General features: G+C 34.2%; 1 long non-coding RNA gene across 1 annotated transcript; it reads left to right on the top strand.

Moving 5' to 3' along the window:
- The first annotated feature begins 4,902 nt into the window (after nt 1-4,902).
- LOC108373277 (uncharacterized) lies at nt 4,903-11,162 on the top strand. Its single transcript, XR_001848951.1, has 2 exons — nt 4,903-5,480; nt 10,729-11,162. It is a non-coding gene; the product is annotated as an uncharacterized LOC108373277 (long non-coding RNA).
- The last annotated feature ends 4,594 nt before the right edge of the window (nt 11,163-15,756 follow it).

The raw sequence follows: 15,756 nt of genomic DNA, 5'->3' as shown, positions 1-15,756 counted from the left end.
ATATCGCTTTATATTGACTAGTACATTTACATACATACACATGTGTCTGTTCTTATGTTTGTTTAATAGAGTGCATGTTTACTTATTTATTTACAGTGACTAAAACAAGTGACCACGTATTGATTTTTTTTTTTTTAATATTCATAATTAATGTTTTTCGGGTTATCTTTTTTGATGTTTTGCTATAAAAAAATGTCCAAGCTTTAACCAAAATCATATAAATCACAGTTTCAAACTTCATAAAAAATTTTAATTTTTATCAAAATTTCAACAGTTAAATATGAATATTTAGAACATTTTTGAGTATGAAGTTTTATAGCCAATATAATTTCAGTCTAACGAAGTGCAAGTTTCAAACAGCAAACAAATTCCGTTGATTTTTGAGATTTTTTTTTTTTTGGTGGCGGATTTTTGCTCTTTTTCCATATAAGCATGAATTTCTTATGAAATAAAATGCAGGAGACCGTTTGCAACAAAATTTCAAAAAATCAAAAAAAAAACGCAAAAGCAGTTTCCGAAAAACAAAAAAGAAAAAATCTCAAAAATAAACGCGATTAGCCGGTTGAAACTTGCACTCCATTATACCTAAATTGTATGCGCTATAAAACTGCCTACCCAAAAATTTTCTAAAAATTCAGATTAAAAAGTTGAAATTTTGATGAAAATTTGCTGAACTCTCCTAAATTTTGTATAACGTTTTTGTATACAATTTTATTAACTCTTATTTTGTATATCGTCACTAGACACGAATAAAGGTGCGAGCTCAAAAGTTAACCGCGAAAAAAGGCGCATAAAAAACCTCGGCGAAAAAGACTCTTAACATAGTTGAAGGCGATGAAAAGCGCGTAAACTTATTTTCGCGGCTATAAATCTATTTTTACGCGTCTTTCTTCGCTGAGGTTTTTTTTTCAGCGTCAATATGGTTTTGCTTAAAGCTTGAACGGTATTTTTATAAAAAAAATGACAAAAAAATAGCTCCAAGAACATTACGAATATTAAAAAAAAAAATCAATACTTGGTCACTTGTTTGAATCACTGTATATTGGCGCGTTGGCACGCGAGTGACCCAATTTCTGACTTTCCTGTATCTCCATTGCTAATATGTACATATGTGTGTAGTATGCCTGCAATGGCGCGCATCTTCCATTTTTCATTGTGAATGGCGTTGTGGCCGCATTGTTGCAGGTAAACAAATGTGGCAATAACTTCTGCAAAACGTGTTTTATAATTATTTTTTTTATTGAGCATTTCTTTTTTTCGTTCTAAATTTAATTGCCTTATTTAAAAGAACATGTTGCAATAAATTGCGTCTACTTGACACACACAATTTTTTTTATGTATTTATGTATATACTAAGAAAGAAATAGAATAAACTAACAGCAAATTGTGTCCCTCATTTAGACCATCACAACTTCGCTAATGTAGTATGTAAATACTACTTTGTCCATACATACAAATGTACGTAGCTTGTGAGTTTTCTTATTACATATTTACATATATTACAAATTCAGCCCTAGTTACTTTGGTGTTGTAACAGTTCTGAGCAACTGTTTGTAGTGACTTCCAAACGGTTTAGTTGGTTGCCAAACAGGTTATACTGGTAACAAATATCTGCAAGCATTCGCAGCAATGTCTTGCGTACTGGTGACCCTTTCATATACATATGTATACATATGTATGTACTTACGAGGAGAGGCTGACAAGTTTTGAGCCTAAAGTATTAATATAGCTTATATATATGTATAAAAATTTGATTTTTCTATACAATCTCCCTCTACCTTAATGAAATTCTTACATTTTTCAAAACGGCCAGTAAAAAAATATTCGCCGTCCTTGTCTTCGAAATGCTACTGCCGCCCTCATTTCTTCTTCACTCCGAAATCTTCGTTTGCGGTGGTTTTTCATCAAATCGGAGAATAGTAAGTAATCGCTGGGGAACAGGTCTGGACTGTATGGTGAGTGCTTCCAGCGACTGCCTACCATACTTGAATTCTCAACTCCAATGTTTGATGGTGGTAAATGTAGGTCCAGACTGCCCACATACTGTAGACATTTCTTCAAATGTTTTCATCGGTATTTATACTACTAAGGATATTAGCGAATACAAGACATTAATGACAATCAAAGGCACTCAGGCTCAAAACTTTTCAGCTTCCCCTCGTTTGTATATACATATGTAATAACTTTTTAGTTCCCACATACAGGCAAATGCAATGGCTTGATTTTAGAGGTGTTTGGCTTTAAGTATGTAATTGCTTACAGGCTGCTTAAGATTCAAGTTAATGTAAAAGCATGCAAGTATGCACATACATACATACAAAAGTGCATATAATAACAAACAATGAAATGGCAAAAAACCGTTACTAATGTAATTAAGTTTCATATTAATACATATACAAATAATAACTATTTATACAATATAACGGTCGATTGCGAAAAAGTACATAAATATTTAGACAAGTTCTCGCACACAATTTTTTTTTTTTTTATGGATATACATGTCGCGTATTTACGAAAAGATTGTCACAAGTCAAAAAGCGAGATATTTGATTTACTGATGTTAACCTACTCATTGTATCATGCTGCGTATTATGTAAAAACTCCATGCTTCATTCTAGTCTGGTTTTTGTGCGAGAAAGGAATATGCGAGATGCAGTCTTTGCACGGTGAGAGCGAATTGTGGAATTTAAACGTGTCTGCTACAAAAAAAAAAATCGTATTTTGAGATGTGACAGTTATTTTAGCAAATGAGTGTCTGACATTTCGCCTGCGCATTTAATTACATTGGTCTTTTCTCATATGTAAAATGTTTTCTCAAGATGCACCTTGAAATTATTGTATGCAGAGACTGTGCGTGTGGTGACTGTGTTGCCATGAATATGGATGTAAATAGTTATAGTAATTAGTTAATAACTGCTTTCCTTGTAGCTAACGCACCCTAGAAGAGGTGAACAGAACTTTATGTTCTACTCATTTAGAAATATTTATGTTGAAGTAACAGTACTTAAAGCCTATACAGCTTATTAAATCAAGATCAGAGTGGTATTCCTGATAAGCTTATCGAATCAGAGAAACAATCAGATTATATAACTCCTACGATAGATTTCAGGAAAAACTTTCAGGTGAAGTTTCCTTCTAGACGGGATTTGGAGACGGGGCTGGATAGTTGAGGAGAGTTCCCAGGAAATCTATTTTGACGGGTCCAAAATGGACTGTGGTGTGAGTGCAAGGGTGTTCTCTGAGATGCTGAATGTCTCCCTCTCGTTTCTCCTACCGAACTTTGCTAGCATCCTCCAAATGCCAGTTCCGGGACTCGAGAGGGCTTGCAAAAGATAAGAGAGAACCTGCGTAGGCGTACAAAATGCATATATTTTCACAAGCGCGTAAGAGTCGACCGCCGAGGCAATATATAAGCTTTTCATCTACGTTTTCGGCCACAGCAGCATACATGGAAAACAAAAGGCTAAGGTCGGAGCATCTCTTGATGAATCCCAAGCAGAGACAAGAAACCATCCCCTTTCACGCAAAAACTATATTCATTCGCGGAACTTTAATAAAAAGTATTCATTGGGCCACCGTTGTGGTGTAGTGGTTAGCAGTGCGCACTTCCACTCCGCAACGCCTGGACAAAAAAATATAGAAAAAAGGTTTTTCCTCGGCAGGCAATGGCAAACCTCCGAGTGTATTTCTGCCATGAAAAACAGCTTCTCATAAAAATACAATCGCCATTCGGAGTCGGCGTATAACTGTGGGTGCCTTCCCTTTGTGTGACAACATCAAGCCCACAAAACGAAAGAGAAGCTCGGCCACACACTAACTTATCGAGCCCTAACCGCCAAAAAGACGCCAGCGACATTTTTTCAAAATTTTATTTTTGATGCAGAAATGTTCCCAGAACATCTGTATGCATTTATCCATCAAAAATAAAATTTTGAAAAAAAAAAATTAAATAAAAGAATTACAGCATTTTCAAATCCTCTACATTTTTATTCATACGCTAAAAAAAGGGTGCCATTTCGATTATTTTACGATTTTTTTCAAGCGTTTTATAAACCAAAAATGTGCTGTTTGTAAGCACCTACTTTAAGTTTATTTTGCTTGTCGGCTTTTATAATATACAACTTTTTACTTTGTCTTTTTAAGAATCATAAGCTGAAAAAATTCGCACGATTTGTTCGTACCAACGATGGAATGCTCCATTTATATTTTAGTTTTTCAGAATTTTCGGCACATTCCATTGCCCTGTAGTCCAGCTACAGTGGGGAGCAGACATGAGTACTGATGACTTTTGTAAAATATTTGCAAGGTTTTTAAAGTAAAATTTTTTGTAATTTTTTCATAAAAATCATGTGACTGCTTCTCTTCTGTAGCGCTGACGTCTGCCTTTTTCCTAGCGAGAAAATCAACCAGCCGTGAAGAGGCACCCTCCCAATCAAGGCAGTGGAGATGCCAGGTGCATGCACTGTTCAAATCTGGTCAACTGTGGACTTACAAGGCTGAAGGGCCGAGAAGTTGGTTTATGGAGGGCTTCATTCGATAGGAAAAATCAACAAATGTCAAAAAGTTAATAATGAAAATTTTTCTTGAAGACAAAAGATTTCACTAAATTGCAATGCAACTTGAAACACACAAAAAGCTGGTAACTCTGCACAACTAATTGTTAGCCCAATTGTATTGTGGGAAATCGCGACATAAATGCTACATAAACAGAGGCAACATTCAACGTAGAGGTTTGCAAAGTAAACAGCTTCAAAAAAAGTATTAAAAAATCGCTCACTCGCAACGCTTATGCGCTCTGCTCTCACTTAAAGAGCTAAATAAAAGCCAACAAATGAGTGCATAACAAACGAAAACAACTTCACTGAAAACGGTGAGCTTAGATACTGACTAGGCCTGACTAAAAACAAAAAAAAAAATGATGTGAAAAATTGAGTTACCGACATAAACAAGAAATACTACAACTGCTTTGCAATTACGTAGACGCAGCGGCACAATGAAAAAAATAAAACACGAACAATGCACACTGCGCAGCCGCAACGACAGCAGCAAAGTTCGAGCAACAAATAAAGAAGAGATAAAGCAGCAATGATCATGGAATTAGCAACAGTAGCCGTAGCCAATATTGGCAACACTCAGCTGTGGACTTGTACTTCGCGCCAGGCAGAGACTCTGAGGTAGCAGCTGTGGTCGTACGGGCAAAGTTGGTGACTCTGTCGCTGCTGGTAATTGTGGACGCCAGTTTGTGGCCATTGTATTGGCGCGGTATTGGTGGTAGTGGCTTTTGCGCTATCCGCACAGAGACAGGCCTCGTTGTTATGACTTCATGAGCTCGTAAGCACAACCAGTTACGATTCAACTTTCATTCCGTGCTGACGTATCCGGGCGTGTTGAGTATGCGCAGCGAGCGCTTTGAGTGTTAACCGATGTCGGTAATGATTCTGTAAATGGCCAGCAAACAAGGAATCAGCGGGTACTTAGAAGTATATATTTTGGAACTCATTATTAAAGTGATTTTGAATTTGTGCGCTTTTTGCATTAAATAAATGCATAACGCGCCGATTTACGTCTGCTAAGCAAAAAATAAAAAAATAGAAAAAAACCAAAATGCGCTAAAACATTAAATGCAAAAGTTGACATATTCAGACACAAACTACTTGCGCTAGCAATGTGAATACACCAAACCTTCTGTAAAAACAAAAATGTAACAGTGAGCTAAATAAGTGCAAAGCCAACAACATTTGTGTTTGAAAGTAACAAATTAATATCCAAACCACCTTCGCGTTGGCCGCTTTTGAGAGCATTTTGCGTATGTGTGGGTGCACATAGTATACAAAAATTGCAATTATATTATATTGGAAGTGTTAATGAAAGGAACAATGAAAAATGCGAGCAAGTTGCGTGGCTAGAAATATATAAAAATTAAGGCAAGCAAAAAAAAAAAAGAAAAAAAAACAAAAAATAGCACTACTAGGCATAAATAAAATCGAAAATTATCTGATTTTGGAAATATTCATTGAATGCATAAAAACTTGCCTATTCACACCAAAGTATTATGAATGTGTGTTGCATATATATGTAGGAATGAGCAAAGCACATGCGATTATTTATTGTCCGTGTTTTTTCCTCGTTTTTGTTTTTTTTTTATGAAATAGTTACACGAGGTCAATTTGTGGAAGAAAACATGCTTAATAAGGTACTAGCTGGCGAAGGGGTGGGCTGTTGAATTTAAAACTACATTAAAGTGAAAGGAAGTAAAGTTGTAGACATGCGAGCAGGAAACACACAAGCGGATTAACGAAAAATAAAGAAACTATAAACTTGTTTGGAAATGGAAAACAAAATTGTTTCACATGAAATAAATTAAAAAGTGCTTATAACGTCTTGTAAAACTATGAAAATATTTTAATACTTATTTTCAAGACGTTTTCGACAACTCCAAACGAAAGACTTAAGGCACAAACTTAAAAAAAATGTATTACTTAAGTAAATATTATTAAATTAAAGCAATATTAGATTAAGCTCAGTAATATTTTTTTTTACATATTTTGAAAACTGATCTGCCGCATTGGAGCATAGTTTCGAAGGAACGCTGTCGAAAAACCATACTGGAGGAAATGTGGCTAATAATAAATGCGCGTGTTTTTAGTCAATTAGTTAGTTAAAAGCATGGGTATACCAGCAGAGGAGACAGCGCAACCTGAACGGTGTATTTTAGCTCTAAAAATAGTCCTCGAAGAGCCGGACCTGTCTATGGCCCCCATCTACCCAGTACTTACTACATTCAGAGTGAACCCACTCGGTAATTATGGTTCTCGAAGACGACCAACTGAGACCAAAAATTGTTCCGGCCCTAAAAAGGCAGTCAAAGATCCTTCTCGCGCCAACTCGTCAGCGACCTCATCGCCTTCGATCTAGCAGTCAAGTAGTAGTAGTCAAATTTGGATTTCACTATCCTGTCTCAGAAGGCCCGGATGGCTGCTTGGCTATCTGACTAGGCATGCGCACATCCAACCCTTTTCGAGGTTTAATTTGCGTAAGTTAAGATTGCTAGTCCCTTAGCCTTGAACACTATGAGTCATCTAAAAAAAAAAAATATTTGACGCTTACACTAGATGAGATCTGGACTTTTCACTTGAAGGTCTCTGCCAAAGCAGATCTCTTTAGTTATGGAGTCGGAGATTCTGCATATTTCAAAGAATACCTGCATTAAGCCTCTTTGTATAGAAACAGTCGCTTCATAGTCGAAATTGCAATTCCCTTGTGTCTATCGTTAGAAGTAAACTTTACATAGAAATGTTTGGAAAAAAATCTTATTTTATGCGATCTCCATTCTTTAAATATAAGTATATCCTCAATTTATTCCCCATTGAGGGGTTATTAGTGGCGCATTAGTCTATCGCAGGAACTGCAAATAACCACTAAATAATAAAAAAAAAAAATGTATTTGTTAAATCACTGAAAAATTGTTAGTTTTTTCACTAAGTTAAAAAAGAGGAAGACCATAGGATCATGAAGAAACTAACGGTAATTCTAAACTTTTATATGAGGTTATTGTTTTTTTGATACAAATTACAACATTTGCTTTTATTTTTATTTGTTTGGTCAAGAATAATCGTTTTTGGATATTTATTTTATCGATCAAACTGTATCGTGATTTTGTAATTTTTTTTCGATACAAAATAATAACCCTTAAAATGAAGACGGAGTTTTTATAAACATTTGAAATGTTTTATGATAAATAAAATTAAATCTGAAAGTAACGATTATCACATGATATAATATACAATATAAATCCAAAATAACTATCGAAATTTATCGAAAAATAAATAACCAAAAAATGACGAGTATTCTTGATCGACAAATCGTAAAGCAACGGTTAAATTTAATGGTTGTTGTGTTTGAAACCTTGAAACCTTGAAACCTTGCATAAATAAATAAAATAAAAGCCCAATTTTAGCGGTTAAAATATGTAATTTCATAAAAAGATCAACCATTTCGTTCCCTGTCTATTGTATATCTTTCCATCTTTACAGTGTTTTGATAAACTTGCCGTTCACTTTAATCGTATACTAACTATCTTTGTACATCCATTGAAACAAATTTTCGAACAGATTATTTATCGAGCTAGGCCCGACGAGCGGGCAGATCAGCCGAAAACAGGAAACAACTTTCATTGCATGCCCTTTGTTGTACGTAGTCTTCGCTCTCGGTTCCACCACTTTGGCCTATTCCATATATACCAATGTTACTTCAATGATTTACTCTGAGCCGAGGCCCGAGGCCGTTATATAAGTTGGACCCTTTTTAAGTTAGTAATTACCTTCCTTTGTATTTGCCGCTCATATTAGATGCAGTATTAAATGACTGACCCCAGCAGGCTCGTTTATGAACAGAGATGGATATCTTGTCTTTTTGTAATCTCTAAAAATTATTTTTTTGTTCTTCCGTCATCACATGTGGAAGCCATGGGTCGCGGCCCCGTCGGCTGTGCCCTTAATCCGGCACGGGATTTACTATTTAACTAACTTTAGTTAATTTTAAAAGTTTGTTATTTGAGTCTTTCCTTTAAGATTAAATACCAACTGAGAAACCAACATTTGGAGTTTTAAAGAAGTAGACAAATTTTGAAAAGAAATTTTAAAAATTACCATTATTTTCGCTTTTAAAGCCAAAAATTTAAACTTGCATTACAAATTGGGTACCGAATTCGCAAAACTTGCTTTATTACTTTCAATTTTCAATGGCTTATAAATTGATAATTGTAAAAAAAAAAACATGAAAACAATCTAATTATGTTGCAGAATAAAAACTGAACGCGCTGTTTTTTTTTTAATATATGTACATATTTCGTGGTCCTTGTTGTTGCCTGTACAATTCTACGTCACCTCTAAAAATTAAATGAGGTTTACTTATAGTCTTGTTCTTTCAGTTACTTTTTCATTTTAGAGATACATACCAAACTGAAAGCCGAATGACTCATAAATTATGAGAAGTATCTTGATTTCATTGACATAAAATTTCGCATAAAATAAAGCCCTTAAATGGAGCGGAATACTTCGTAAACCGGATACAAAAAAAAGGACTTCAACCTAAACTTCGTAAAATAGGAGCTCGCTGCTCTTCAAAGAATGCTAACAGCAGTCACAACCTTCACCGTATTTACAGCTACACTTACATACACAGTACTTCGCACTAAGCGATGCAAAATACATAAATCGTTTTGGCTTTTTCACATTTTGTTATTGTTTCCTTTGCGAATACCCAAGTGACAGCGGTGAAAGCAGCAACACTTTCGTATACTTTGTTGGCACAGATTGGCGACAGTTATCTTCAACGTAGATTCTGTTGTTGACTTGCGTATGATAGGGAGTGTGTGAATTACAATGGCAAAGTTTAAATGTATTTGGTGTTTGCACGTCCATTCAACTTCAGGGCACATCCTGCTCTAAAAGGATAGTCGAAGTGATGGATTGGCAGCGATTTTCCGTCATCCCTTGCCAAATTTGGTTGGCGTTTTGCCATCTTCAGTGGCACTGTTCGTACTGTTTATATCCAAAACAAATTTTGTAAAGGACGATGGAAAACCGCCTACATTACATCAAAGTTCTACTCTGTTGGAAACATCAACAAGCCAAAAGAAAATAGCACAAATGTTTATATGAATTCGTGTTTCTTTGAGTGCGACCGTCAACTTAAAATTGAAAAAAAAAAAACATTTAAAATCACCAACATGGGATATTTGAGAAATTAATTTTCACAGGTCATTGTCTGATTGGCATTCACGCAGTAAGGCTAGAAATTTTATCTGAACTCTGCTGCCGCAGCTGGCAGGAGGAAGATGATGCGCAATCTACTTAGCACTGTGGGAAGGTAAGGTAGGAATATTTTGGCTCGCACTCCTTAACTTAACCTGAGATGCTCTTGGAAATTAATTCCTAATGATCTCCAGAGGTACGTAGCTTTCTTTTGTCTGACAACATCAAAGCTCATAACATAAATTGGAAAACCCGTTTTAAAAATGCGAGCGCGAATTACAACTTTTTTAAGCCATTAGGATTGGTTTTGCGACGTTGTTGGAAGAGGTATTGGAGGCATGAAATTGCAACTTGGACTTGCAAAAATAAATGTTTTATTTATTTATTTTTTATTATTTTTTGGGTTTTTAATATGATGGCCAGGGTGGTTCCTTTTTTTTTTGGTTTCTTCAAAATATGCACGTACTTTCCAAGTATTGAAAAAAATCTTGAAAACAATTTATGATTGTTACTAAGAATTTTTTTTTATATATATTCGAAACCATATTTTATCTGTTTTTATTGCAAATTTTGCTGTCATACAACAATACGAATTTTTGTGAAGCATAAAGCTGTCACTCAAGGTTGCAGGTGCCATAGAAAGCGTGGGGAAATATTTAAAAATTTAACGCCTGTAAATTCATTAGTCTCTTCACAGATCACACAACGAATCGAAAGACTTAAGGCGCGAACTTCTCTTGAATTATTGTACAATGCAAAGTTTGAGAAATTTTCACATTGCAGCGCGACTGGCAATTGTATTCAAAAGTGCAAGCAAACATGATTTAATAACTATTCAATTCCCTTGCATTTAGTAAATTCATTAAAATTATGCAGTTTTTGCATGCGAAAATTTAAACACGCATTACGCGAGACTTTATTGTTATTTCTTTGAAGGTATTTAGCCTTGAATGTTTGTATGTATGCATTGCAGATGTAACAGCAAGCGAAGTGAAAAAATTTATGAAAAAAAGTAAAACAATAATTTTTGTAAAAAAAAAAACAAAAAATAAACAAAATAAAATACAAGTTAGTAAAATTAATTACGCGCCCGATCACACACGAGCATTTCAATTTAGCTGGTGAATGTCTAAAAATGTTTAGGCGAGCGCCAAAAGCAACAGCCCAGCCAACGTTGCTCACATAATCGTCGACGGCAACTAAAATTTGAGTTAACCAAGAAATGGGAAAACACAAACAAAACAACAAACAAACGAAAATAACGATTGTAATTGTATTTAATAGCGGCAAGTGATTTACCAACGAAACGTGCAGACCAGCTGTATAACCGAAAGCCTAAAATTCAAAAAGAAAAAAAAAACACAGCAACTGCACCGAGTGTTGTCCACAAGCGCGGCACGCAAAAAACAAAACAGCAGCTCTAGCTAAGCTAACTAGCAAACCAAACAAAAAATAACTCGAAAATATTTGCACTAGTATTTGAGTGTGGCAGTGGCGCCAACGCCATAGTTAGTCGTCACAAAAAAAACAGCGCTTTGTGGGATCAAAGCGACGCGGCACATCACCTACATATATACATACATACATACAGCATTTACATGCAAAAGAAGTTCAACAACATTTTGCAGTTTGTGTATTCGAAAGGTAAATGCGACAGCTGCTGCAGCACCTTAGTGAGAAAAGTGAAAAACGAAAAGCCCACGCCACTGCTATCGATTGCCTGCCACAACAAGCCAACATAGTTTGACAATCTCTCATTAATCGTAATAGCATCAAAATGACACCAATTTTTCACAAAAACTTAAATAATTTTAATTTCGACTTTGTCGAAATTTTCACAAATCCTGACAAGAAGCGTGGAAAAGTAATCACCGTTGCTGCGGCTTTCAGTACGCGTCAAATGTCCACGCACCGCATAGGATTTTCGCGGACATTTCTTCAGCTGTCAGTTGCACTGCTGTTGATTTCTTCATTGGCCGTTGCCAACTGTCAAGGTAAGTTATTTATATTTAGTTAGACAGTTATTTGGAGAGTAATGGAAAGTGAATGATTTGGAAATTTTTGTATGCATTGCATATATATGTATTTACATAAATGAATGTATTTAAAAAAAGCCTATCGTATAGTTGCACTCCATTAATTTAGGCACGTTTCCGTTTCGTATGTGAAGCACTTTATATTTTGCATTCATTTTTATCAATGTGGTTTGATAGAAGATAATACATCTACATTTTTTCAAGCTTCGGGCGTAAGTTATTTTATGATGCGGCGACGGGTGTTGCTATGAATTTTTTGTGGAGGCTTACACATGACAAGAACACAGGGACCGAACATAACAGTTATTGATGAAAATTAAGTGATACATACCAATCGATTCATTTTTTACCGAGAATCAAATTTGAAAATAAATTTTTATTTGCAATTTTTATGCGAAATTAAAAAAAAAAAACAATTTTTTTTGATTTTTATTTTATAAATCCAAAATAACAATTATTTTTGATTTTTATATTATATGTCTTAAATAACAGTTATTGAAGATTTTTATTTATCGAAGTCATCAATATAATACAGTCACCGACTTTTGTTTTTTAAATCATTCGTATAAAAGTCATTAAAATTTTTCGCACTCAAAAAGGTGTTGGGAAACGAAAGTTTACTACGACTTTTAAATAATGAAACGACTTTTATAAGTATGATTTAAAAAATAAAGGTCAATGACTGATTTTTATTTATGACTTTTATAAATAAAAGACTTCGATAACTGTTATCTGAGACATATAATTTAAAAATCAAAAATAACTGTTATTTGCAGAATATTTAGATAAGAATGAAAAATAATTGTTATTCTGAATTTATAAAGCATTTTTTTAATAAAAGTTGTAACTGTTACGTTCCCTGCAAGAACATCCATATAAATACATATATGTACATAGCAATATTTTAGTGCATTTTTATTCTTAAACATCATTAAATATCATTTAGCGCAAATCTTTGCGCTTGCTGTTGGCAAAAAGCCAGTCATGTTCTCTAGAGAAAAATATGAGTGCATTTCTCAAGAAAATGTAGATTGCTATATATGTTCGTCCTTGCGAATCAGTAAAGTCTTGAATGTCAATGTATTATAAACGATTCTCCTCACAATCTGCAAAAATTTAAAACCGAGGTGGTTTGTTTTTCAAATATTACCAAAGTTTGCTTTTAGGTTTCTTCGCGAAATAAATTCTTTCAATATTTAAATTTTTTTCCCATACAACGGTAGCTAAGTATAGAGGTTAAGTTTTAAAGAAGGATGAACAGGCACTGCAAATTGCCTTTTTGTGTGTATATTTATTTTTTTGGTTTTGATTTTTTTTGGAGCTTTGTAGCACGTTGTAATTATCTACATCCATATAAACATAGAAAAATGGATTCTATTATTAAGAGTTCAAATAGAAATGAATACCTGTAAGGAAAACTTTTGTATAAAATTTTTTTATTTTTTTATAATTTTTGTGAAATTATTATTTCCGTTGTTTACCTTCTTGATCAAATTTTTCTTCTAATTCTTTTGAAAGTACCTAAGTCCAAAACTTTGACGTAGTCTTTTCGGCACCGATGGTAATTTCACTCTTGGCTTAGGACAATCGGTTTTCTCTTAGCGGGGAGCAATTTTCTAGGCTCAAAAGGATATTCGAGATCCAACTATTCAGCGTCATTCGTAGCCATTTCGAAAATTCTATAAAATTTTGTATGAGAACAGAGTCCCTGCATGGTTTGAATGACAAGTCTCGTAGTAGTTTAAGTAATATTAATGCGGCTGTGAGAGCGTAATTATTGTATTAGCGTAATGTTTTTTTTTTGCTGATTCTAGGATATTATCAGAAGATTCTCTCACCATGCAAAGTGTGTCAGATATCCCAGAAATACTCTTCGAAACTTCTTGCAGAACAAGAATAACTTTTTGATGATAAAATTGCAGAAGTTATTATCAAACTGCATGATATTGTTGCCATATATGAAAATAAATACATGCACAAAACAACAGATCTGTCAGACATATAAAAAAAAAGTTTTTTCCAGGTATCGCTTAGATTTGCCAGCCTGGTTATCATTACCATTTTCTTGTTTATTCATAAGAAAGCTTGCGCTAGTCGTTTCGTTAGCCAAAAACTCATAACCAGTATCAAAATGGAAATATACTTACTTCAAGGATCAATGAAAGTAAAGGCGCTCCCAAGATAAAAGTAGCATCTATGATAACCTTAACTTGCAGGTCACTCCGTTTTAGTGACAAGACAAACATTTTTATAAGCTTTTATTTAACTTGCTCTGTATGTATGTATATATCGATGGCTGAGTGGAAGATCGACCTATCTCGGCAGCCAGTTCGAAAACATTCTATCTCAAAAAACTTTTCAAGAACGCTCTATTTCAGAATTCGTTTGAAAAACGCCCTATCTCAGCTGCCGATTCAAAAACGCCCTATAACAGCATATTTTCAATACATTTTGAAGTGAGATAGGGCATTTTTGAACCGAATTTTGAGATAGGGTGTTTTTCAATAAAATTCTGAAATAGGGCGTTCTTGAAAAGTTTTTTGAGATAGAGCGTTTTCGAACTGGCAGCCGAGATAGGTCGATCTTCCACTCAGCCATCGATATGTAAGTATGTTTGTTTGGGGCAAATTTTGCTATCAACTTTTGACCAACTTCCCGATGTGCAAGAGATACCTGAAACTTCACAGTTGGCTCAGAATCCGATGGCAATGCAATACGAAAGATGAGTTAATCCGATAGGTGGCGCAGCAGTCGAGATATTTGGTAAACCAGTATTTATAGTCCGATTTCGTTCAAGTTTGCTTTAAAAATATATGTTTTTACTATTAAGTTATTTTTATTTAACTTATCCTTGATCGACAACACAAGCGAATTCTAAATAGAAGGGAAATCTACACTCAAAATACCTTTTCCTTTTTGCTTTCGAACAATTTAAACAGAAGTTCAATGTTCGGTTGTTTAATTTTACTAAAAAAACTTTGCATTCTAATAATTTGACACACGACCAGTTTACGAAATTCTCATTTTTTTACTTAAGCACGTGTATTTTGTATAAATATTTATACAAAAGTTATGCGTGTAACAAATTCATTAAAGCTTCAATTAAGCAAAACATTGTTTCTTGAGCATAGAACTTTAAAACAAACTGGATAAATTAGTTCACATTAAAAATTATAATTTTTTTGCTGTGAAATCGTTTTGAAGACGGAAGCGCAAATTAGCTGGTTAATAGCATAAAAATCTACACACTTAGTATAGGTGGTGTTGCAGCTTTTTGCACGAATATTTTCCACTACAATTCACACAATACTTGTAGTAAACTTGAAATTACAACATAACTAATTTTTTTTTTTTTGTGAGAAAAATACTTAAGTATATTAAATTTTGTAATAAAAGTGGCAAAACAAATATACATACATTTGTATGTGTACATTAGACCGTACCGGAAAAAAGTTTAATATATTTTTGCAAAGCTATTTCAAAAAAAAAATAATTTTTTATTTTTTGGCCGAATGTAGTTAGGAGTTGCCCTTTTATAATTTTTGTCATGTGTTCGGCCTTCAAAGTCGGACCTTAATGTATGATGTAGCGATATTTTTGTCTCAAGGAGAAACCTTTTTTTTCAAAGTTAATTGCTCTCAAGTATCCCCTTCTAGTACTTACCCACCAGTTTTAGTTCCTAGCACCCTAATGCCAGTAGGTTAAAGCTAATCAGAAATAGTGAAGGATTTGGCTTAATTATTCCAGTGAAACTATTTGAAAAAAATCGATTGCAGAGTATAGGTACCGCCAAAAGATGTTCGGCAAAAGAAATGTTTTCGAAATTTCCTTGCAAAAACTTTAGACTAAGAGGTGTGCGTGAACGTTTTTTTTTTGTGTGCTTGTAAGGTGGTACGGTCTAATGTATATACTCGAATATGACGAATGAAAGGGACTAATAAACTACTTACGCACAGAAGCATATA

This window comes from Rhagoletis zephyria, unplaced genomic scaffold (assembly GCF_001687245.7).
Source record: "Rhagoletis zephyria isolate East Lansing unplaced genomic scaffold, Rhagoletis_zephyria_1.1 Rzeph_scaffold_06539, whole genome shotgun sequence".
Taxonomy (NCBI): Eukaryota; Metazoa; Arthropoda; class Insecta; order Diptera; family Tephritidae; genus Rhagoletis; species Rhagoletis zephyria.
The sequence above is the reverse complement of the archived record's forward strand: the minus strand, read 5'-3'. Positions and strand labels throughout refer to the sequence as shown.